General features: G+C 39.6%; 1 protein-coding gene across 1 annotated transcript in view; it reads right to left on the bottom strand.

Moving 5' to 3' along the window:
* Positions 1-24,090, bottom strand: part of zfhx3b (zinc finger homeobox 3b) — a 344,549-nt gene that overhangs the window by 312,973 nt on the left and 7,486 nt on the right. Inside the window, exon 4 of the mRNA XM_044349187.1 lies at positions 19,796-19,845. The gene's annotated coding sequence lies outside the window, so the exon portion shown is untranslated. The remainder of the gene's footprint in view (positions 1-19,795; positions 19,846-24,090) is intronic.

Raw genomic sequence — 24,090 nt, 5'->3', positions numbered from 1 at the left:
TATGTGCAGTATTCATGGTCAAAAAAAGGTGACCAGGTGAAAATACCTCTGTGACTCAGGTATTCTCCATAGTCAATCATATCACACTGAGATTGCATTAGCTATTAGCTCCTCATACACACTGTGGCAGATAATGAATGTGATCATCCATGGACATGGTAATAATGAAGTGTGACCACTAAGGCAAATACTGTGAAACTATTACTAAAAGTACAAGGCAGGGGTACAATCAAATAGGCTAGACTGTGTACTCATGTATTACTTTCAGTAATATCATCTATGATGCTGCCTATTGATAACTTCAATCACAATGTGCAGAGACATTATTACTCATTTTATATTCTTTTTGTATGTGTATTTTGCTTACAGCGAATGTGATAGCACAACTGATATGTCGAACCACTCCAAGAACTAATCCAACTGTGCATATCAGTTTTGCCTCTATGATGGGCCGGATCTCCAGACATGTGAACAGGAAGAAGGGTGGAGGGCAGAACTTCCTAAGGTCAGCAGCCAGCGATGGCCTGGGGGGTTCAAACCACGTTAAGGGCGGGAGAGATAGCCAAGTTAATTACAACATCGCTGAAGACAGTTTTTTTTCCTGAATCTGAATAAGTTTTTCATTAATGGTGTCACAGAGATCAGCAGTTATCAGTACCACCGGAGGGATAGCGAGGGGGGGAAAACAATCACTGATTCTTTCACACAATTTCACCATCTAATTTCCGACCATGCATTTTGGAACAAAATTAATTTCCTTGGCTATCTAATAAATCAGAAACAAGTGATTGCTGTTGGTGCCAATCCAGGCAGGCACAATGAGATCTCTCCGTTCCATTCTGACAGAATGAATTGCGTGTCCCTGCTGAAGCTGAGACACGTCATGCAGACTGGGTTGTAAGTCTGCGTGGGATCTCCCTCTTCAGCCATTTCCTCACCATCACACTCACTCTGTCTCTCATATCATCACACACACAAAGGCTTCACGCCTCCTTTTATTAGAAACAAAGTTAAGGCACTGGCACTACATTCTGATTAATTCTGGGAGTTATCCTCCATCATTCCGCTACTTCCTTATTAGCCCATATCTTCTATGATCTTCCTTATCAATCTCATTGGTTTATAGTAAAATTACCCAGTCTGCATGCTTAGAGGTGCACTGTATTAGGGTTATATTATTCAGCGGTCTATATGATGCGCTCAGCTGTATGCTACATTATACATGCAGCATCTTGTAAGATTCAATGCATGTTTTCCGCATGGCTTCCCTCTGAAACAACTGGGGGGTTTTGAAGATCAGCTATATGCTAAAATGCCTCAGGCTATCTTTACAAGGTTATAGAGCATTAAGAGTCGGAATGCACAACCAGGGAGGTGAGGGGGTGAAGCCCACACACACATATACTCACACACTACCACCACCACCACCACAGTCTGGACGTCAGCTCTAGAGGCGGTCCCTGGGTAGAGCCTTTAGAGACATTGGGGGCCGGGTGGAGTGGGTAGTAAGGGTTAAACGATGGTGTTGTAAAACATTTATCTGCTTCAGATAGAGCGTTAGATAGGCTGAACTTCATCCCCTGCCATTACAGAATTACCCTAACTGCTGCCATAGTGTGGCTGAGCATAGACACAGTGACCAATCCCTCTCCACCATCCTATTGATTTTCACACCCAGAGACAGTGTGCTCCCAAAGGGCAGTAAATTATAGGGCGTTTTACAGGGAATTACACCTGCATCAGAAACTTTACAGGGATATGGGAGTCACAGACCACTCTCACGCTCTTCCGCAGACTACTGTGAGAAACTGGACATGGGGAGCTTTATTCAGTCCTTTCAATCACACACATTAAAGCATGCACTCCCACAATCACATAAACAGACGCTTTCCCCTGCAGAAAAAAGAAATGTATATACCTAGTGCTGTGACATTCAAGGGAATACAGCTCTATAAGAGACATTTCAAAGATTTTTTATATGGCATTTTACCTTTATTGAACTGTCGGCAGTAGAGTGACACAAAGTACTGTAACTGTAAAAGAAAGAGGGAGATGATATGTGTTAAGTCCTCAGCCAGATTTGATATAAGAGCATTTTATTAACACAACATGCACCTTAAACTGCTGATCCTCCAGGACTGTTTCATTTTAAACTTCTGTTAAATATTTTAAACTTCATTGCAACAAAAAATAAGTGTGAGTTACACGGTAATTACCATAATATTCACAGGCATCACTCAATCCACTTTACCAATATGTGCATGATAAACATCAGTGAAAACAGGAATTGACAAGTAAGACAAAACAGGATATAATAGTAGTATTTCCAAATGTGTGTTGGATCAGCTGAGGCTTAAGCAGTGTGTGTTGTTCTTTATAAATGCCTGTTTTGTTATACATGTGTATATTTGTCTTTGTATGTTTGTGTGTAGCTCAGAAACATATTTATGATGGTCCGTATCATATCAAAGTTACTGACAGACAAAAGCATTGAGGATAGAGGTTAATATGGTGGAAATTAAAACTCAGTGAAGGATTCAACAAAAAGCACACATTCTTTCATGAATGCCTGAAACAAGATTGAAACAGCAGCCCGACAAAATGTAGATTTTATTTATATGCCGTACTGTTGATAATTCAAAAGGCACCAAGCAGACTTTTACCCATCTTCTTGCTCAAAAGACAACTGTGCAATAGATGGGCAAGATATGATGCCGAGGGGGTATCTCTACAGTTGTGGAGGAAGGAATCAAGGAAGGAATGGTAGACTAATAAAACCTCCTTAACTCTGCAACACCTGCATATATATGGTTTCTTTTCATTTCTTCTCCAGCTCCACTCACTCCTAGTAAAACTAGCTCTCAACACCAGCACTGACTGACCTCAGGATAGCCCTGCAAACATGAAAGACCCTTTATCTGTTCCAGGTGTGGAATGACTCACGCTGTGAGTGTGTATGTCAGAGAGAAAGTAAGTCAGAGAGATACAGATGTTTATGTACATGAACAGATTCAAGATTCACAAGCAATTTACCAAACTAAAACAGGAGAGCAATGCAAACACTACATTAAGTTCTTAACATGTGAAAGCAATAGGATAGCCTTGCCCACAGGCGCTGCTCAGACCTAGTATCATGTATCCAGATAAAGACTGTATGTGTCTACATAGTGTTAAGACAGACTGTATTTCACATGTAGCATTGCAGAGAATGTGTCTCAGATATGTCTCAGTTGACCACTTATGAGCAGATTTTGCTTCCTGCATGGCCCCCATTTGATTTCATCTGTGACAGAATAAAAAATATAAAGCCGAGGACTACATCACCTCGAGGACAGATTTAAAAATGTTGTCGGAGTTGTTTGGCATTGACAGATCAACTGGAGATGTGCTGCATTACACACACACTAACTGCACACTTAACACTTACAATACAGGCTCTTCAATAAGCTTTAATTGAAATAATACCTGGTGTTGTCCGCTTAAAACGACATCAGTCAAAAGTTTGGACACACTTTCTCATTCAAGTGAATGGAAAGGCGTGTTAAAACTTTTGACTGGTGCTGTGCATGCAACTAACATATGCACAGATAATGCCAGACATATACATTCATACACACTGGTGCTGAGCAATATTCTGCACAGAAGTGACACCAGCCAGCCCCCCCCCCCCCCCCCCCCCCCCCCCCTCTCTCGCTCTGTCTGGTTTCAGGTTAAACTTGACCCCTCACACTTGACCTTTGGGACTTGGCTCAGTGCTGGTTGAGCGGAGAGAGGCAAGGGCACAGCTGTGAGGGAGGGTCCATGGCAGGACAGACTCCCCTCTGACAAAGGGAGAAATTCAATTGGAGCATATTAGTGTCCAAGTAGTTGAATATCACTCATTCTGGCTAACTGGAAACATCTTTTCTTCTGCACTCAAGGCAGCTTCCATTAACCTCTAAAACAGTGGGAGGGCCTGGGTTGGGTGGGTCACACAGAAGAGCTCTCAGTTTCAACTTTGCCAGCACTTCTCTGCGGCGCTCTATTTTTAACCTCTGTTACATATTGCCGTGGTCATTATTTTCAATGTTTCTGTCCTGCACTGTCAAACGCCTTGCAGGTTTGATGTATGAACGGTGGTCCATCACTTACATTGTTTCCCAGGACAACCAATGAGTGTGTGGTTCCCTGCAGTGGGCCAGACAAAGACAGATAGATGGGCTTGGCTCAGGCCATAGGTACCAAGGGACACTTCTCAGGACAGCTTACAAATAGGACTGAGAGAGAAGGGATGAAGCTGAATAAAAGCTGATACTCCACAGAGCTGCTCAACCCATAACTGTCACCTCTGCAGATTGAACAGCCATCCTAAATGAAGATAAACTATTGATCCACAGAGTAATATTTGCTGTTTGGTAAGTCTACAATAAGAAGAGAACAGAGAGTGAGAAAATATTTTCTTGCTATTTGAATATTGATCTCAGTAGTGACATGTAGACTTCACAAACATGAAACAGGGAAGCGTTTAGTAGCTTGATCCAACTTCTCTATGTGAGCTGCTTTATAACAAATTAAAAACAAGAGGAAAATCATACTAAAATTGGGTCCCATCTCACTGCAAGAACCCTCCACCAACACGCCTTTTCCCCCCTGCCATCCCCAATGTCTCTTTTCTCCACAATCAGTGTCAGAAGAAGCGGCGAGGAACGGTTTGTGAGAAACACTTATCTAGCACAGCGGCAGGGCCCTGTTCCTACACCCTTTATCTCACCAGGAGATGGAATTCAATATACAAAAAACCCCATCATGCAGCAGCATCACGCCTGTGCTGGGGATAAGGGCAGGGTTGCCAGGTAATTGGTTGGTGGTGGACGAACACAAGGTTTGAGACTACCCATGGAGGAGTGGAGATTACAGGAAGGGGTGGAGGGACTGGGTAACTGGGAGTCAGTAGGGGTGGGGACGCGGGGAGGGGGGGATGGGGGGGGGGGGAGTGGTTCTTGACAATCTTTCTCCATATCCCCCTTCTTCTCCATCCACCCATCCCTACCCCGCCTGCTCATGTAATCTGCAGCCCCACAAATATACATGTGTGCTTGTGTGTTGGTGTGTTTTTTTTAGATCCAGCGCGATCAACAAAGCATGTCAAGTTTATTTGTATAGCCCCTATGTCACAATGCAACCCCCAAATCCCCTTTCAAAAAGGGAAAAATGACAGTGCTTTGTTTCTATTATACAAGTTTGTATTTTGCATCCCCTGTGCACGTTAATTAAGAAAATCACTCACATCCATGACATTTAAATTAAAATTGAATCAGATAATGTCAAAACAAGCACTGAATATCATTATGGAGCAAAAATAATTTCTTTCCTTTGAGATAATGTAAAAGGGGATTGGAGGGTGATGATCCTGCACATGCAGTAAGAACAGTGGAAGAGGAGGAGCACACAGGAAATCCACCCGGCACACCATTTCCCCTTTTCCAGCTACTCCTCGAGATAACAGGCGCAGAAGAGGAAGAGATAAAGGAACATGTGAGAGAAAGAGAAAGAAAAAGTCATTTCTCTGATTTATTTATGATGCAGTGAAGGTATGCTGAACGCATCAGAACATGCAGCAGTGGTCATACTGTCAGGGAAGATGAAGTGTCTTCATAGTCGACTGAGCGAACGAGCGAGGGAAAGAAAGAGGGAGAGAGAGAAAATTAGAGGGAGAGAGAGGAGGGTGGCTATACTGCAGAAGGGTGTTAACCATCTCATCTCTACCGCACCACCACACTCGCCACAAAATGGCTACTTCGTTCCTTCTGACAGCCGGCACCAGGAGGGGGGCCATCTGAACCACCGCTATCTCATCTCCCACCTCCATAGCCTATTCTTCAACCTCAACTATTTCTCTTATTTATGGGCTGGTTTCATACAACACTCTGCTGAGTGGCTTTTTACCTGCACATTTTTACACCAAATGAAATCTGCTAAATCATTTTTATTTTTTTAAAGCTCAGTTTAATGTTCTGGTAAATTTTAAAATTATACTCAACTATAATTTGTCCATTTGGATGCAGGGCTGCCAAGAGCTGTTGTTCATAGTGTATTATTGTCTGATCCTCAGCCTCTATACACTGCTGATTGTGTAAACTTAAGGGAAGAGCAGTTAAGGGGGAAAACAGCATTAAAATACAATGTATGATACACAGGGTTTTTTTTATAATATAACAAATGCTTTAGAACTGCATACAAAAAACATTAGGCAGATGTGAGGGGAAAAGCCAGTGCAGGTAGCGAGCATACCACTGCCTTAAAACAGAGGACATGAGCTCATGTCCAGGGCAACATCCCCCTCTGCAGGCAAAGAGAACACAATCACTCTCCACAAAAACCTGCTTTATAAACTAAGATGGAGCCTTGGAGGCCATTTCCTTCACTACTTCCCATCTATTTCATGTTACTCTGTTTTCATTTGAAGATCACTTAAGATAGTCCAATTTAAAGACATAAAGATGTCGCTTGGACGAGAAAATGAAAGCCAATAATTCATTATGGTCAAGTAGAATAGATGACTATAAAGCACAAGAGGTGTACACATGCAGTAAACTTCAGTCTACAGTGGTTACATAAGAGGAGGAACTACTTCTTAAATGTTGCTGAATAGGAGATTGAAAATAACATCATCTTATTTCCTCCATTTCCTGGCTCAGCCTTAGTTCTATCCATTCTGTCCTTATAATCATGTGAGCAGAGCAATTTCCAGTTGAAATCACCTTGACAAAACACCTATATAACCATGGCTCTGTCCTCCTATATTGCCAAAGCAAAGATTTATTAGCAGATTTTAACCCGGCATGCATCTGAAAAATACTGGTGATTTCACATAATTTAATGGGTCATAGATGGACCAAATTCAAAATGCTCAGTCAGAAGACTAAATTTGCTGCGCTTTTTAATATTGCTGGCACTCCAGCAGATGTGAATACAGTGGCGTAAATGTACTTCCATATTTTCAGCTTGTACATGATCAAATTTGGATGTCTGTGGCTTCGATTGAAATAAGCTCGAGAAATGCAGCACATGTTCACTTCAATGCTGCAAAAATGTAGAGAAGGTTAAAAATGATAAGAGGAGAAGAGGGAATCTGGATGGCTGGATGGCCCTACAAGTCTCAGATTTGTGGAGTGTTTCAGCATAAATATCAGTCACAAGAGAACTTCTGCTGCTTTTTACCTTTACACTGAATGTCAAAATGATTTTCAGTCCAGATGACAACTAAATATATTAGTCAATTGTATATCTTTAATAATAACAATTTAATATCTTTAATATTTGTACTACACATTTGATATCAGTTCCCAATTTCATCCATTCTTCTCAAAAAGTTGTTTGAGAGTAAAACTTTATAAAGTAAAGATTTGGTCACTGCATGATATTAAATCATTTTTAAGGTTACAAAATAAACCGATCAATATTTCTACATTATTATTCTGCTCAGAAAATTAAAAAGATATAAGCCTGATAAAGAAAAAAAATCTCCTGTGCTTATGTGGTACCATTTTTTGCAGCAATTTATCCAGCAATTGACCTGGCACTTTTCACTCTGTGTTATGGAAGACTTTGCAGCTGAGCCTTTGAATCAACTCATGCTTTAGCACAAGCCCTCAACTCCAAGGTTATTTCTTCAGGATTTCCTCTAAGTTCTTTAAAGAAGAGCTAGCATTTGGAATACATATTATACATAAAAACTCAGTCAAATAAACTAACAAAAGTTAGGGGATCAGCAGCATCAAAGCATTCCTGGACTGGCTCGAACCACATGATGAGCCTCGTGTCTTTGTGAGCAGAAGCTCGTAGATGTTCAGCACATTTCAGAGCCTGGCTTTAGATTTTTTCAGCAGATTATCTTTTGGTCTTTGAAGCCCAGAACCCACCTGCTTCAATCCCAACAGCGCTACTCCTCCGGTTTTCAGGCTGTGGTTCCATTGGTCAACATAAACAGCACCTATGAGCCATATCCTCAGGGGAATTCCTATTTATTACTGACCAAAGTCTGTGCAGAAGCTCCGCACAGATCTTCAAAGAAGCACTGGCAAATATGCCCCCTATGAAATATGAATCATTTGGGAGAGTTTCTAGAAATCTGAAATAATTCAATATGTATGGATAAGTCAACATGTATCCTTGATCTTCTGCTATGGATTATAATTAAACCGAAACCCAGCTCAGCCAGTACACTTTAGAGTCTGACAAATGACACAACTAAATACAATTGTACTGATAGACTGAACAAACAACTTTTTGTCAAGCTTATTTTTTTGTTGAATAAAACCCTTCAACATATGTGTGCAACGTACTTTACTGTACACATATGATTTTAAATAAAGATAAAACTGATTGGCAGAGGGCTGACACAGTGAAAAAATAAACAGACAGATTAGGCCTCTCAATTCCTGACAGATGTTTTAAAACACGCAATTAATTTCAAATCATTCAACATTTGGGTGTTCTAAAATTAGTTGTTGTTTTTCTTAAACATTAACATCAAAGTCATCATCCACACAAGTGTCTCTCCTTTCTTTATGTGGAGTCAGCTGTTATGCAAATTCAAAACACTTGCTTCAGGAAGTGGACTACCTGGAGCTGGAATATTAATAAAATCCTGTCATAATGTTATGATATGTATCCATTATTTTTCAAATTGTTGAAGGATCAAACAATATCTATTCATTCTTTTTTTTCCCCAAGTTTCTCTCGCATAAAATAACACATTACATTTAACCCACTGAGGCTCAATCACAAAGAAATGATAGACATCATTATCTACATATAGCTGAATAGTGGTGAAAAGGCAAAGACACACACATAGGATATATGAAAGCTTATTCCAAAGACAAGAAGAGAAGAAAAACACCAAAGGAAAGAAAGTAAACCATATGTTCACCACAGCTGAACTACAGCAAAATGTCAGTGGGGCCACAAGTAATCACAACTTATGAGAGCAGGAGTTAGCAGGCAGGGGCCTGAATGAAAAGGGGTCATCTTGCATGCTACCTTCAAGGTAGAATCAATAATTAATGGGCTAGCAATGGACACAGAGAGGTGTTATCAATATTTTAATACTTTCACCTCTAATTTCAGACTCACTCTCCCAGATTGCCACTGATGTCCCAACACAAATTCTGAACCTTTTCTACTTAGTAATGGACAGATTGCACACATACAAAGCTAGAATCACCATATTTAGAAAAAAAAAAATACTCCAGTGCAACACAGCATTGTATTGTTGTGTCACTGGAATTTAATTTTAATTTAAATTTTTCCTCTCTTCTGGGTTACATGGAGTAATACAGCACAAGTATTTAAGGTGAATCATTGCTATGAATAGTTAGTGCAAAAAGCAAAACTAAAAAGGGTACTAAATGTAAATGGCAAGTACTCAAGAAAGTTGGCGTTATTTGGAAAGATTTAATTAAAAGCCATGACACTGTTTGCACAGCAAATGAAAAAACAATCTAATTCATGAGTGTGTCACTGTCTGAATCATCTGATGCAAATGAATGTAAACCAACTTAATTTCCTTTAACTTTTGTGCTTATGCATTCAGGCTCAAACTCTGGAGACAAATGAGATATATTCCTCTGCCAGGCTTTGCGTGTAAATCCTTTTGTCGTCCCCTCTCTCATAAAGTGTCACTGTCCAGATTACCCTGCAGTGCGGCAGAGAAGCAAATGGGTGAGCAGCAATGGGAGGGGGTGGGGTGGGGTTGTGCGAATGAGATGCTCACTGACCCTGCCACCATCACAAACCACCAGTCTGATCTAATATCCTGACTGGCTGAATGAGTGGGTGGCTTGGTACATCTCAGGCCAACACTGCGAAGCTTAAGCCCTTGTTCAGCATCAACCCCTCAACCCAACCCAATTATTGGGCGTCCACCACAGAACAACAATAACTACTACTGAGGTTGGTAGAGGTTGGTGTCTCTGCGTTAACTAAGTTTGAAAGAACAGTAAAAGCAGTTCAGTTCGTAACTCACAACTTCAGATCAATCCTAATATGGGGACAAACAAAACAACATACTCTATGTACACACTCCATTCTCAGAGCTCATTCTTCTACTTTTGTTTGATTCCTATAATTCTGCCATCTGCACTGGATGGCGCCACTTTAAAGGTTAACAAATCAATATTCCAGACGCTTGTCATTTATTAACACAGAAGATCTGGTTGGATAATGGTGACTGTGCAGGCATCCAGAGACATTTCTGTGGGAACAGGCCATTAAGCATTGCAGACACCATAAAGTAGAGAAAGGGACTCTAATTGAGAGTATGATTATTTGTCTGTAGCGCAGTCACCTCAAATATCACAAAGCTCTTCTCCAGAGCGAGGCCTGTCAGCCAGATTTGTGTCCATGCACCACTGTCTAAACCATTCTCAAGTTAAGCGCTCAGTTACAGTCGACCAACGACTGAGACAAACTTAATTTTTTAATTCAGGACAGTTCTGGAAAGTTAGTTTCATTCCCAACCCCTCCTCTCGACTCCACATGCCAAGTTGTGTATACCCAGCATTGGATTTGTTCAACCAAGTCACATAGACTCCGGCACCACAACCCACAGACAGGCCTACGCGATGCCGCTCAGAAGTCAGCAAAACGGACAGCAGCACCAGGGACCGGATGCATCCCATGTCTGTTCAGATTAAATGAGAGGCTGACGATGTTAATTAGGCAGAGTAAATTTACATCAGCAAATTATGTAAGCAGCTAGAAGAGTAACAAAGCGTGATACCAGTTAAGTCACAGCTTGGCAAGCGCTGCCCTGCCACTTCATGCTGATGTGGCCATGGTCGATCAAGCAGAGAAGCCTCAAATGCCAATTAGACATGAGTGGGTAATTGTGTCGGGGGGGCTGGTGGCACAAGGGACTTTGTTACAATGTCCTGAGGCACTTTGTGTTTCCATCCTTCTCCGACATAGCAAGTGACACATCTGAGTTCACTGATAGGGAAGTGCTCTCTCTTCCTCTCTCACACACACATACACACACACACACACACACACACACACACACACACACACACACACACACACACACACACACACACACATACACACACACACATGCAAAAGGATGGGCTGTTTAGCTGTTTGGAGAATAGACCATTTACAGGAGGAAATTCAGCAGACATGCAGGAAATAAGCCTACATTTTTAAGTGTTTTTGCAATGGGAGTTTGGATGTCTATTTATGAAAATGAAAACAATAGAGTGTAACAGTGCCACTTACTAAATAAAGCCATTATAATCATCATATAATTCCATGCATACATTGTTTGTCCAATAGCTGATTGGCAATAATGATAATGAGAAACACTTAACTTAAAGTGGTTTGTTTGAGCCCTCACCCTCTCTAGGCCCGAACAGTGTCTGTAAAAAGTTTCATCCCTCACAGAGCACAGAGGCTGCAGTCAGTTTGAATTGACAATAATGGGTTCCAAAAATAAGTCAGTTGACTTGGTGGTTTTCAAAAAGAAACTTCTAAAACCACTCTTACAGCAAAATCCCCCTCTCTCCTCTTCATCTAAATGGATGTTCCAAACACTTATAATTTAGCTAGAACACAAATGTACAACTGTGTAAGTCTTCACGTACAACCCTGATGTTAGTCACTGCATGTCTTGGCTGGCGTCTAATACACCTGCTTTATGCTTTTCAAATGGTAAGAAATGTCTGTCCTGAGTGATTTTGTTTATTGGGGAAGAAGCAGTTAGGGACGTGCCTAGGAGCCAATCAGTGATATAAAACAGGAATTCAGGCCATCATATACTCTGCCAAATGGAAGATCATAAAGCAGGTACTAGTATGCAAACAAATGCACTAACCTCCTAACAAAGTTAAAAGGGTGCATGAGTGCATATTGGAATCCACGGTTACTGTTGTCAGTCCATGTTGACTAGAGCCGCTGCACTCTATGAAGGACAAAACTTTTACAGCCACCTTTCAAGTCTAGTCAAGTGTTTATAGAGAAAGAGACAGAGATAAATAGAGATTCTGGGTACAGAATCAAAATAACAAATAAAACACTACACAAATATTTCTACACTACAAACTACTATAAACACCAGACATCTGTATTGGCCAGACAACTGACAAAACTAGTAAATAAGCAAATTATGTTCTAATGCAATGTTATTTTTAACTAATTATTCGTCATTCTTGAAATTCCCTTGGTGACACAATAGCCGCTTTTCATAAAACAAAACTTTTATTGTTGTCCTGCACTGCATATCATGCTTCATACTGTAATTATAAATAGCAAGTATTTCAATCAATTTACAAACATTTTGCTGGGTCTAAAATATATCCATTTCCAAAGTAATCATAATTTTAAAGTATTAATGCAATAATAGAAAACCCTTAATAGCTAAGTACAGTAGGATGGTGTTGGTTACTCATGGGTTGGTGTTCTGACTTGCCAAAACTAAAAGCCATGTCTCTCTTCTCCTCTCTGAAGCAACAGCGGTTTCCATCAAACCCCGGCTGTGATGTCCTCTTTCTCTCTTGCCCTCGCAGCAGGACTTGGTAGCCGAGGATGCCCACCCACATCTCTGCTTTCTAGGCTAGTCTTGATTCTAATTGGCTCAGACCAGTCTTATGCCTCTGTAATCCCTGCATGTTAATACTCCCATGGTAACATTCTCTCACCTAATGGCCACACAGTGAGAGACATTTTCAACTACATTACCTCTTATTGAGTTACGGAGCCCCATCGTTCCAAATAAGACAAATTTAATTGATCCAGTCTATAAAAATCTCTGTGCTGCTGTGAAAGAACGGTTTCTTGGGTTTCTTTATTTATTTATTCACTATATTTTCCCACCTTGGAGAGCGAGCCACTGCATGAGGCACAAGGAAATTAGGTTTATTCCAGCCCATACAAAAAAAGGAAGAATGCAGAGGAGGAATTCAAAGGTTTCAAAATTAGATCAATGGTCTCAACAATCAATCAAAGGCAGGTGTCAGCCTGTGTTGTACGTTCAAAATGAACCTTTAAAACAGCAGGTACAGAGTCCACTCTTAAGTGAACTATGCAGGGGGGACTCAAGCTGTGGAAAAGGCGAATAAAAAAAAAGTACAGAAAAACCTGCACAGCAAAGATGATGTGTTACGTTAATCTTATTTTTTTAGAGTGTGCCTCTTCTGACACACACATATAGTGAGGTACTTGTAATGCTTTGAAGGCAGAAAGAAAGGCAAAAAGGCAAGCAAATTTCCATTTAATTTATGGATCCAAGTGCAAAAGATGTATTCACAATTTATGCCAGACAGAGATGGTGAAATGGACAGACTACAACTGTCAGCCAAGAGTGCTTGAAAGTAAAAACATTACTCTGGAAACTTTTTAATGCCGTGTATATATAAAAAGTGTTTGTGCCCTGACTTTCAACCATCATACACATAATCCTGTTACTGACTACTGAAGCTATTGAGCCCAGCGTGATACATTAGTGATTAACCAAAATAAATATTTTATCCAGTGTAAAAGCTAGGGATTGAATAGAGCTGAACATTAAAACACTGGCCTTAAACCTCGACTGTTGAGAAAAAAAAAAGTGATAATAAGGAAAAATAAGAGAAATGGTGGGCAAATGCTGAGGTAATCCTACCAACAGAGTGCTTCCCCTGTGAAGGATTTAACAATTCCCAGCAACTAGATAAACCAGATATTATATTGCAGAGCAGAATATGTGTTCATGTATGTGTGTGTGCAGTTTGCAATACAGGTATGTGTATGTGAGCGCTAGAGGGGGCATAACCCCTGTCTCCTGTTAGAAATGCTGTGATGATGGTGAAGAGGTCTGTAATTTGCCCAGGAGAATTTTTTGAGCCTTAAAATATTTTGAAAGCAGCTGAATTAACTTTCCATCTATTAACTCCTGTATAAGGATATATAATTCATTTTCTATTCCCTGTGCTCAACCTTTTAGAGAAATTTCTATCAATCTCGTTTTACGCATGATTACAGTTTTAATGAATGATGGTCAGTGTTATTGCTGGGGTTAATCCCAGCTTTCTCTTCTTAAATGCTGGTAACAGGGCTGCTGATAAAGCTCAAGACTGGTGATTGAGAAAAGACCTAAAAAAAAAGCAATTTGCTTTCTCTTAAAAGCATTCTTACATTATTAACATATTTGGTAATGCAAACACATGAATCATGAACATTTAAACATTAACTGCTTACAGCATACCCTGATTTATCAAAACATCAGATCAAATCCCCCTGATGGATTTCATTGAGTGTTAAATCAATCCATGATTGATCTCAAAATTCCTCTTATTAAGTCTGTTGCTCAAAACTGTCAGTTAATAAACAACCAGTACAGAACCTAAGATTGTACTTGATGCGATCTATCATGATGAAAAACAGCATTATTGGTTTTTCTGATGCCAAACTACCTCTCTGATTTCTCTTTGAAGATTGCTTGATTCATTTTGTACAGTTACTATTCTTCTTAAGAACATCAGTGAGCAATGTGTAAGTGCAAAAATGCAAGCCCGTGATCTGACAAGGTTCTTGTCAAATGGTACACTGTCCATTTAACTGTGTGTCCTTCTAAGACACAGTTAATTTCTGGGAAAAAAGGAGTCATAATAACAGTAACTGACAAAAATGTGCTACATATTCAAGTCCCTCTGCTTTCATTTTTGACAATTTCAAAGGGAGAGAGAATCCTTAAAAGATTTCAAAGTGTGCACATCCTTATCATCATGTTTTATCAGGTCTTGACCTCTCTGTCTCTTGAGCCAATATTATAACTCCAGCTATCCAAATCTTAATATGTATTGTTACACTCTAAAACCTCAGCTGGAAGCTTTTTAATAATTACTACGTTAATCAGTACAGTCAATTACTGATCTCATCAGCTAAGCTAGAGTGGCTTCAACTTCAATATTTAAAATTGGAAGCCAAATTTTTCAAGGAAGCTATTAGACATGTATTTCAATGTGTACATTTAAGCACTAATAAGATTTGGATAAGAGTTAAGGAAACAGTTTGAAGTAAAGTAGAATATCCTTGAAATCAACATTCAAATGCTTGAGTAAGATGAATACTAATGAACTTTAGACAAGGGACTGCTGGAAGAAATGGGGAATGGGGCAATTAAAGAATGCCTGAAGCAACTTTACAGAGGACAAAGCATCCAGTCTTTCTAATTAAATTCTGTGGCAGACACCTGGCCTTTCACCTCCTCCTCCATTTCCCTCTGCTCCCAAGTGGCAGTCACGAAGAGAAGCGTCTCACAAGCTTCATACTCTTCTTCATCCAGGCTACAGAAAAAGCCCATCTTATTCATGGACAAACGCTCCCAACAGATCTAATCAGTGGTGGTGGACTGGGGTCATGAAGTAGATAGATATCACGGTTACTATTTACCACACATCTCTGGCTCCCGCAGGATTATCCTAGTACAATATGTCTGACTTAAAAGTCAGCAGCTAGTGACAATTCAAACTAGGCTGAGAGACCTGTTCTAACCTTTTAAGAAAAACTTATGTTACCGCAGAATTTCTCTGTACAACAGATCTGAGATCCACAGGGAGTAAACCATAGTTTTGACTGGATACTCGTGTCGGCTCTTGTCTGATGCCACAGAGGTTCATGCAAGGGCCGTCACATTTGAATTCTGAGACTGACACACACCACACACTTTTGGCACAAGGCTGGAAAGGGCTGAGGCACAGTGCTTGGCGATTAAAGGGAACACAGAGTACAGGATAAGTAAGGTTTCACAACCTTGATCCCGCAGGGGTCTCTAAGAAGTACAAGACAGTGAGAAGGAACAACTGTCAAAGGGAAGCGCCTTGTAATGGTACGGAAGTTAATAAAATGAAGGCAGGTAATGAAAATTGGTTTTAAACCACTGGCCACATTCCTCCTGAGATAGAGATGGCTTGGACTAATGAACCCTGACAGCCTATTCCACAGTGATTCCACACTTACAGCACATTCACCTCCAACACTCTCCTCCCACCACCAGGTCAAGTCAAGGTAGAGAGGATAAAGTTACAACTTTACACCGATTAACTACTCCCTGATATCTAGTTATTTAACACCCAAACGAACTTGAAAGTGTGCAGTGGCAGCATGGCCACTCTCACATCAAATACACTGACAGTCCTCATTCTGCACAAATAACGAAGTTTAACTTTTACCAAATGACAACCTTTACTTAACATTAACAGCAGCACCATAGGTCAAAAGCATCTTGGTTGTACCAAAAGTTTAGCGACTGTAAGGTTAATGAACACTAATATCACCGCAGACTAAACTAAACCTGTATAGCAGGCGTTCTGACACTACTACCAACAATAATTTCTTTCTTGAAGACCTGTGTACAAAAGGGTGAACTTTAGCCAAATGCTGATTTGTATATTCGCTTTTTCATTGTTTTGAGTTGCGGTGCACTGATCTGATATAGTGGATAGCATGTGGGCCGTATTCAACCTTATTAAATGGATTAGGTATCGGAAAGATTTGTCTGATCCACTCTACATTCAGTTCCTTAGTCACATTGTTCTAAAATGGTAATAAAGCGATTCTCAAATCATATCCAAACAAAGTATACATATTTTAAATTGAAAAAGAAAAAAAACAGCACAAGTACAGCACAATCTGTACTCTGTATCCGCCAATTCTATGAGTATAGGTATCAGAATCAGTATCAGGAGAGAAAAATTAGAAAATCTTGCACAATGCACATATGATCACTTCGATAGGAAAGTCCTTTTGCTACTAGATTAGAATTTCCATTCATTAATGATTTGTTCAGACCCAGAGATAACTATTTTTAGACAATTAACACTTAAGGCTTACCTATTTTTTTAATGAACATTTTTAGGGTTAATTGCATCGGAGCTACATGTGATAGAATAAGGGCAACCATGTCAAAGAATAAAAAGATTCACAATTCCTTTAGTGAACCTGAAGTTATATTCAATGCATTTGTAGGTTAAGGGGACTATGGATTACCTGGAGCTATATATTCAGCTATCTATCAACTGTGTTACAATATTTTAGTCAAAAGTAGTCTGATTTTGACAAAAATTGGATGAGGCATTTTGGCAATTTGTTCTGTCAATGTCTCAAAACACATTGCCTGTCCTGATTCCTAACTAAAGGTAAAAATGTCAAACACTAAAATGTTTGATTCATGACCGACGGTCCACTGGTTCATTCTGACACCAAAATGTGAAAGTGATTTTCTGCACTAAGTTACATAATAATATTTACCAGCTCACCTAAAGACACACTGTACCTGCATCGTATGATTTACCATTCTGATTTGCCCTAGGATATAAATAATGCATGGTGACATCACCATGAAGTAAAATCAGTGTCAGGAAGAGACACCAAATGTTTCAGTGTGTTCAACTCATGAGACTCTTCTCACACGCAAGGACGGACTACACAAACCCAGGTATTACAAGGAAATTGCCAAGAAATAAAGTTAAAGACTTTATAAAATTTTCAACACAAATGGGTGATAATTTAAATGAAAACTCAGATGGATTATGCCCTTTGGCACTCCTGTTTTTAAAAATTACAACTATTAACTTTGCGGGAATGCTATTCATTCAGGTCATAAATTGCAAAATTTAAAAGGCCGTAACTACTACAGCAAATTAGATTTTTAAGAATCTGGAAAAGGCCTGTATCATTAGCATACATCATGTTGACCTTTCTTTTAGGGAATGACCATCACAGAAGTTTAAATGTTTGTGAGTCTCACATTAAAATATATTATCCAGCCTTTGTAGTTTGCATAGAATACAGACAGAAGGGTAAGGACAAGACAGAAGGGAGGGCAGTACAGTATGAGGTGCAGTTAATCTATAGCACATGGTGAGAGAGAGAAAAAAAAGAGAAAAAAAAAACTTTGGAGGCCAGAAAGAGAGAGAGACAGACAGAGAGAGAGAGAGAGAGAGATGCTTGAGCACACTGAAAATGTCCCTGCCCACCAATACTTCCAAGCTTCCCTCCTGCAGTGGACTTCCTCTAACCTCTCTTCTTCATCCTTCTTTTGTTTCTGTTCCAAGGCAATGTGGAACTAATGTGTTGTTTATTTCACCCCAAAGATATAGTAATGTCTGAGGTGTTCTTCTCACGCAACCCATCTTCATTTGTAGACACCTAGACCCAAGAGGAAGAGTGGTAGGAGACGGGGCTATGCAGGGCCAGGGCTACGAAATTATGTTTCACAATGTTTGATCTGTTTTGATCCACCGATATGAAATGTTCTACCAACAATTATAGTGTCTAGTCATCATTAAATGTCTATCAAATGACATTAAAACATACATACTGCTAGCAAAATATGGAAAAAATAATTATTAGTTTCACTTTTATATTATTTTAGATATTATACTCTTCATTCTGACCTCAAAACCAACTAAGTATTTACATAGGTAAATCAAAGAAGTTGTACTTCCAATAGATTAAACTAACAAAGGACTGAAATTTGCAATGCACTACCTACTACAATTTATGTTTTATTACGTGTTACAAAATGGTAGCCCTTAACAACTCAGCATAAACCTTGTTGCAACAAAATAGAGTATAGACAAAAGTCAGTTACATCAATTAAATAATCTTCAGTATAATGTGTTGTATCCTGCTGTGGTTCAGAGTGGCTGTGCCTTTGTTTTAGTTGATGGAGAGAAGAAAAGCTGAACATTTTTTTAGACAGGCCCAGTCAGTTGCTTTAAGCACAGACAGCTTCTTTCATAGAACATAATGCATGCTCTTTCATGATTCTTTTGGTGATAAGACATAATCTAAGATTGAATACGCTGATAAAGGTCCTCCTGCACACCCTAGTGGAAACACAAGGGGGTTGTTTGAAGTGAAGACATCGGGGATACCGCAGTCCCCTGTTACTCAGAGCATCAGAGAAAGAGAGAAATATAATCTAGTACCAGCTCCCCTGAACATTCATAAATAAAATATCAAGTAACTGAGACCCTAAGACAATCCCCACCCTGACACAGTGTCAGGAGGCACAAGCATGGCTGGTCATGAGAAGGGCAGGCGGGAGAGAGTTTGAAACCCAGTGGTGTTAGATAGTTATACTTAATGAATCAGAAGCAGGAGCAGTTTGGCTGGGTCCCTGTGCCCCAGGTTGGCCCCGACTCAACCAGACCCAGCCTTCAGAGAAAGGTGCTCTGTCTAATCTGGCCTCATTTTATGCCTCTTTAACCATGACCAATGTATTTAAATGGCTGTTTCTTTGACAGATGCTCAGTTCAAATTATTCCTCACTGGAAATTTGTAGGAGTGATATTAAATATCCTTCAGGCCAGGCTGCCTAAAGAGAACATTGGAACATCAAAAGGCCAAACACTTCAAAAACTAAAACTAATGATCCTAGCCCACCTCCAGGGAGAAGGAGGGCTTCAACTTTGTCCAACATCCCCTTGGCAAAAACATAACTCCTTTAAATGGAGATTTGACCATTCCCCCAACCTTACTACTACTGCATTTAGAAGTGATTTAACATGAGATACATAATGCATATCTCCCTATCTCTGAATCCACAGGGGGGCAGTTGGGGTGAATATGTATCATCTTATCTGACACATCTAGTTCTGTTTTTGCAAAATAAAAACTAACAATAGAAGCCCACAATGAAAGAATTTGCAGCATTTCCTCTCTTGCAAGTGAATCTGCACTGTACTATGCTAAAACTTTGTGACTACATCTTCAAAGAATTTAAGAACTTGTTTGCTGGATCCACAGACTGGGTCTACAGTAAAGTACTCACCATTGAAGGAGCTTCATCACCACCGTGAGGCCACTGCATGTGAAGCAAATCTGACAAGTACAGAGAAACAGAGAAAAAGACACAGTCAGACTAGGAGAGAAATAAGGAGAGCAGAGAAACAGCTGGCAACATTAATTTTAAAACCTGATGGGAGCCAACGGGAGCGATTAAGTAATAATAAACTACCCAACCTGCAGTCATGAGTGGGGTGAATGAACAGGCACACCTGGTCAGATGGGGCAGAGATATGAGGGGTGACAGAGGTGAAAGAGGCGAGAAGTAGCGAGAGCAAACTTGACACACTGCCTTATGTCTTACATACATGTATTGTAGGGGTGGACACTTACACTAATATGAAGTGAAAGAAAGATAAAAGCCACAAAATTAGACATTAGCACTTTATCGTAGGCCAGTTTGCAGTTCTAAATCATTTGTTGTAGTAGTCTATGATAATTAATTTCTAAAATGGGTGAAAAATACAAACAAAACATCTTTTATTTAGAAGAATGATTCCAGCCATGGAATAGTTTCCACATCCTCTCATGTTTCTCAAAATTTAAAACACAAGACTCTGCTAACATGAAGAATTTTTTATGGATTCCAAGAACATGTCATACTGTATAGTACCAACATAGGAAAACTAAAGCATTGCTGTAAAGAATAACTTATGCACATAAGTGACGTTTTGAAATATTAACATTGAAACGAATGAGCACCGTATGCTAGGCAGAGTGTTTTTCTAATGAAGTGCTTTCTTTCTCAGTGAAAAGCCATATTTTGTTTCTACAGGCTGTGAGGCTAAACAAAAAGCAAATGTTAAACTTCATTTCTGTGAAGCTGTTCCTGGCTTTGAAAAACAAAACCTATACTCTCCAGCCTAGAATCACCCATTGCTTCATGAGTCAGAACAAATACCAACACAGATTAGTGCAAATAATTTATGACACTACTATTTTAAACACAACTGACATGTTTTTGTTGCAAGAGCCAAAGAGCAAAGAGAGACCGAGTGTCTGACAGTAAAATTTCAGGCAGCTATTTTGAATAAACACAGCACAGTTTTCAATGGAAGCTGGTGAAGGAAGAACCACACTGGCTGCCCAGTCAGTGCACTAATATTTAGTTAAGCGATGCCACACAGAGACAGACTTAACAAAATGCATTCCACTGGGCAACTCCCAGCCATTTCATTTCTTACCGATGCCTTTGCTGCACTACTTTCAAAACCCACAAATATAAATACATGAGAATATGTCTTGTTTTAAAACATTTGTAACATCTGTAATTCAAGAGGAAAAAGCTATTGAATTTCTTGTACAAAGTACAGCTGGCAAACTACTGCCAGATTTCACCACAACATTTTCATGTTTAACTGCCAAAGAACAAAATTCTTCTATATATATTCTATATAAGTTCTTAAAGTTCTTTCGCATTTTCATTAAAAATCCATCTGATGTTTGCAGGGCACAAAAAAGGCAGAGTTGTATTGTGAAATGCTACAATCTTATGGAACAATACTTTAAAATGTATCTGTCTCATAATACTTTCCTTCAATGCTGACCTTTTAAGAGCTGTTACATAGGTTGTTTTGTTGTTGGTTTGTTTGCTTTCACAGGATAGAAAAAAATCTACCTACAGTAGTGCTGCCATTTTGTGTTACTGAAAACTCAGCAAGCATCACCACACACAAAGCCACAAGTGAGCATCAAGTTCCTGCTGCCAATCATCTACACGTCTTTTCAGCAATTTAAAGTAGAAACATTTGGCACTTGTACACTTAACTATTTCAGGGATTTGCCTGAAAGAATCAGGGGTCCCCGGGTGCCATGAGTCTATACGAGTTTGGTTTCATCCAACCATTTAAAGTCAATCAATTCAACAGTCAATTGTACCCTGTAGCAAACTCCTGACCAATTTTAAGGAATCAGACTTGATATGTGTACTGTTGCAAACAACAGTAGCAAGCCATAGATATGCACCAAAACTAAAGTCAGTTTACCCTAAAGGAAATCCATTTAAAAAAAAATCTTAGCTATGGCTGGCTGGATGTAAACCTGTAAGTATTAACCCGGAACAGCTGTCCTCTAGCCCTCAAGAACTCCAGGGTCCACCATCAGAAGAATAAGCCCACAGTCCTGTTAGCCACATGCCGCATGTATTTAATTTTCAACATCTGCTGGCTTCATGCTTCTATGCTTTCCATTCCCACTGCACATTCTTCACAAATTCAGTAGCTTCCTTCTTCTGCATTTGTAAATGTTGTTGATTGTGGAAACCATCCATGTTTACTTTGAATCCCTGGCCATTCCTGGGCCAGCTCTAATTACCTGCAGCTGTTCACTTTGCTGCTTTCATTGGCTGTATTCTTCAAACACAGGCTTACCATTTTCAATGTAAATTATAAATTTCTAACACACTGAATAAAAAAGTCTGATTGTTATAAGCATTTACAAAGTGCAACATAATTCTTGTCATGAAACTTTCACATTATTTTGGCAATTACTGCTTTCTTGGCACACATCCACAAATGTCAAAATATTGGGTGAAATAAATCCTGTGATCCTACCTTTTGCTTTTGCACCCAGCTGTAGACACTTGCTTGACCTCTTGCTCAGTCAGAAATCAGAAAAATGATTGAGTGAGCTTACACGCTGTCAATTTCTATATACAGCACGTACACTGCACATGCTTTCATTGCTTGCCAACATCACTGCTCTCTATAGTATAGATAATTCTGCCCTAGAGACATCATCTGTGCGAAAACCTTTGTATTTTCCTTTGATTGCAGGTCTCTTGAATAACATGTTTATTTATCCTCTCATGTCTCTCATGTCTGACTGCAAAAAGGGAAGAGAGAGGTAAAAGAAAGAGAGAGAGGGAGAAAGAAATAAAGAGAGAACAGTTAGCTGCTCTTTGCCCGAGGACCTTAACTGCTCTCACCTGCTCTGTTTGGCGGCAGTGTAACAGCAAATTTTACACAGTCTGGGACACAAATTGGCATTCTGAACTCTGGTTATTCCTCCAGTATAATCTAATTAAAAGACACTGCCAGTGGGGTAGAAATCAGAGCATTATAAAGTTTGATAGACAGACATAAAAGTGTTTGCAGTTTCACAACATACTGGGCATGAGTGTAAAACTTCAGAGCCTTGGCTGGAAGAGGTTTGGGCTAACTGAATTAGCCCAACTACACGCTCCATGGTGACTATAAGCACAACACTAAGTGCTGAAATATGATTTACCGTATTTTCAGCTTTGAAGTCCAGCCAAAGATTTTGTGACTGACATTAGATATCTTGCTATGGAAGGATGAGTGAACTGGGTGCATTCCGTGCACCAAAGGTGTTTTTATTTTCTTTAAAAGCATGGCTAAGTATTGGGTTTCCGGTTCACATTCCAGTTTTGGCATTTTGTCTAAAGGCACAATTGGAAACCAATACAGGAATGCACAATGTGACAACTTCATACCAAAGAGAAAAGCTCTAAAAATGTACAGGGTCAAGTTGAGAGATTGTTTTTGAAGATCGGCTGCAGGTACTGCAATCTATTTCTCAGATAATTTACATCCATTTTAGAGGCATTCCTGTCAAAACACATTCTCTCATTGTTTTTACTCCAGTAGCTCTATTCACAGGATCACAAGGGCTAGAGTCTAGCCCACAATGCATTGTGCAGACAACAGGAACACATACTGCCTCTGACACAAATAGGCAGACAATTACTCACACTATGTGGGCAATTTAGAGTCTCCAGCTCACCTGATTAGGATGTTGTTAGACTGTGGAAAGAAATTAGATCACCTATTCAAACTTGGAAACATGGTCAAACCCCACACATATAAAGCTGGAGTGCAGGTGTTAGGATTAGGGTATTGTCCACCACCAGACATGCACTATATGAGGATTTTGATTTGCTTTGGGTTCAGCCATGCCTATCTCTTGTCCTGTCACAGATACAATGTGAGACTTGAGTCTTCTTTCTTTTTAATTCACTATCAAGCTTGACATAAGTGAAGGTTGGAACATAGTCTTGTTTCTGGCCATGGATGATATCAATCAGTGCTGTCCGACAAAGACTACTATACACTAATGCAGAACTCCCTAATTAAATACAAGAACAACTGAACAAATCTGAGTTGAATCACAAAACAAGAAAAGGTACATATCTGTCAAATTAATTTATATGGAGGCCCTGACTGTTGCCTGTGAAAGGGTCAAAACTCCAGCAAGGCTTGTAGTAAAAATAACAACTTTACTGTTAGACTGTGTGAGATTGTGAGGGTCTCACTATCAAGT

The sequence above is a fragment of the Thunnus albacares genome, chromosome 1 (assembly GCF_914725855.1).
Source record: "Thunnus albacares chromosome 1, fThuAlb1.1, whole genome shotgun sequence".
Lineage (NCBI taxonomy): Eukaryota > Metazoa > Chordata > Actinopteri > Scombriformes > Scombridae > Thunnus > Thunnus albacares.
Note: the sequence above shows the minus strand (reverse complement) of the source record. Positions and strands in the feature narration are given on the sequence as shown.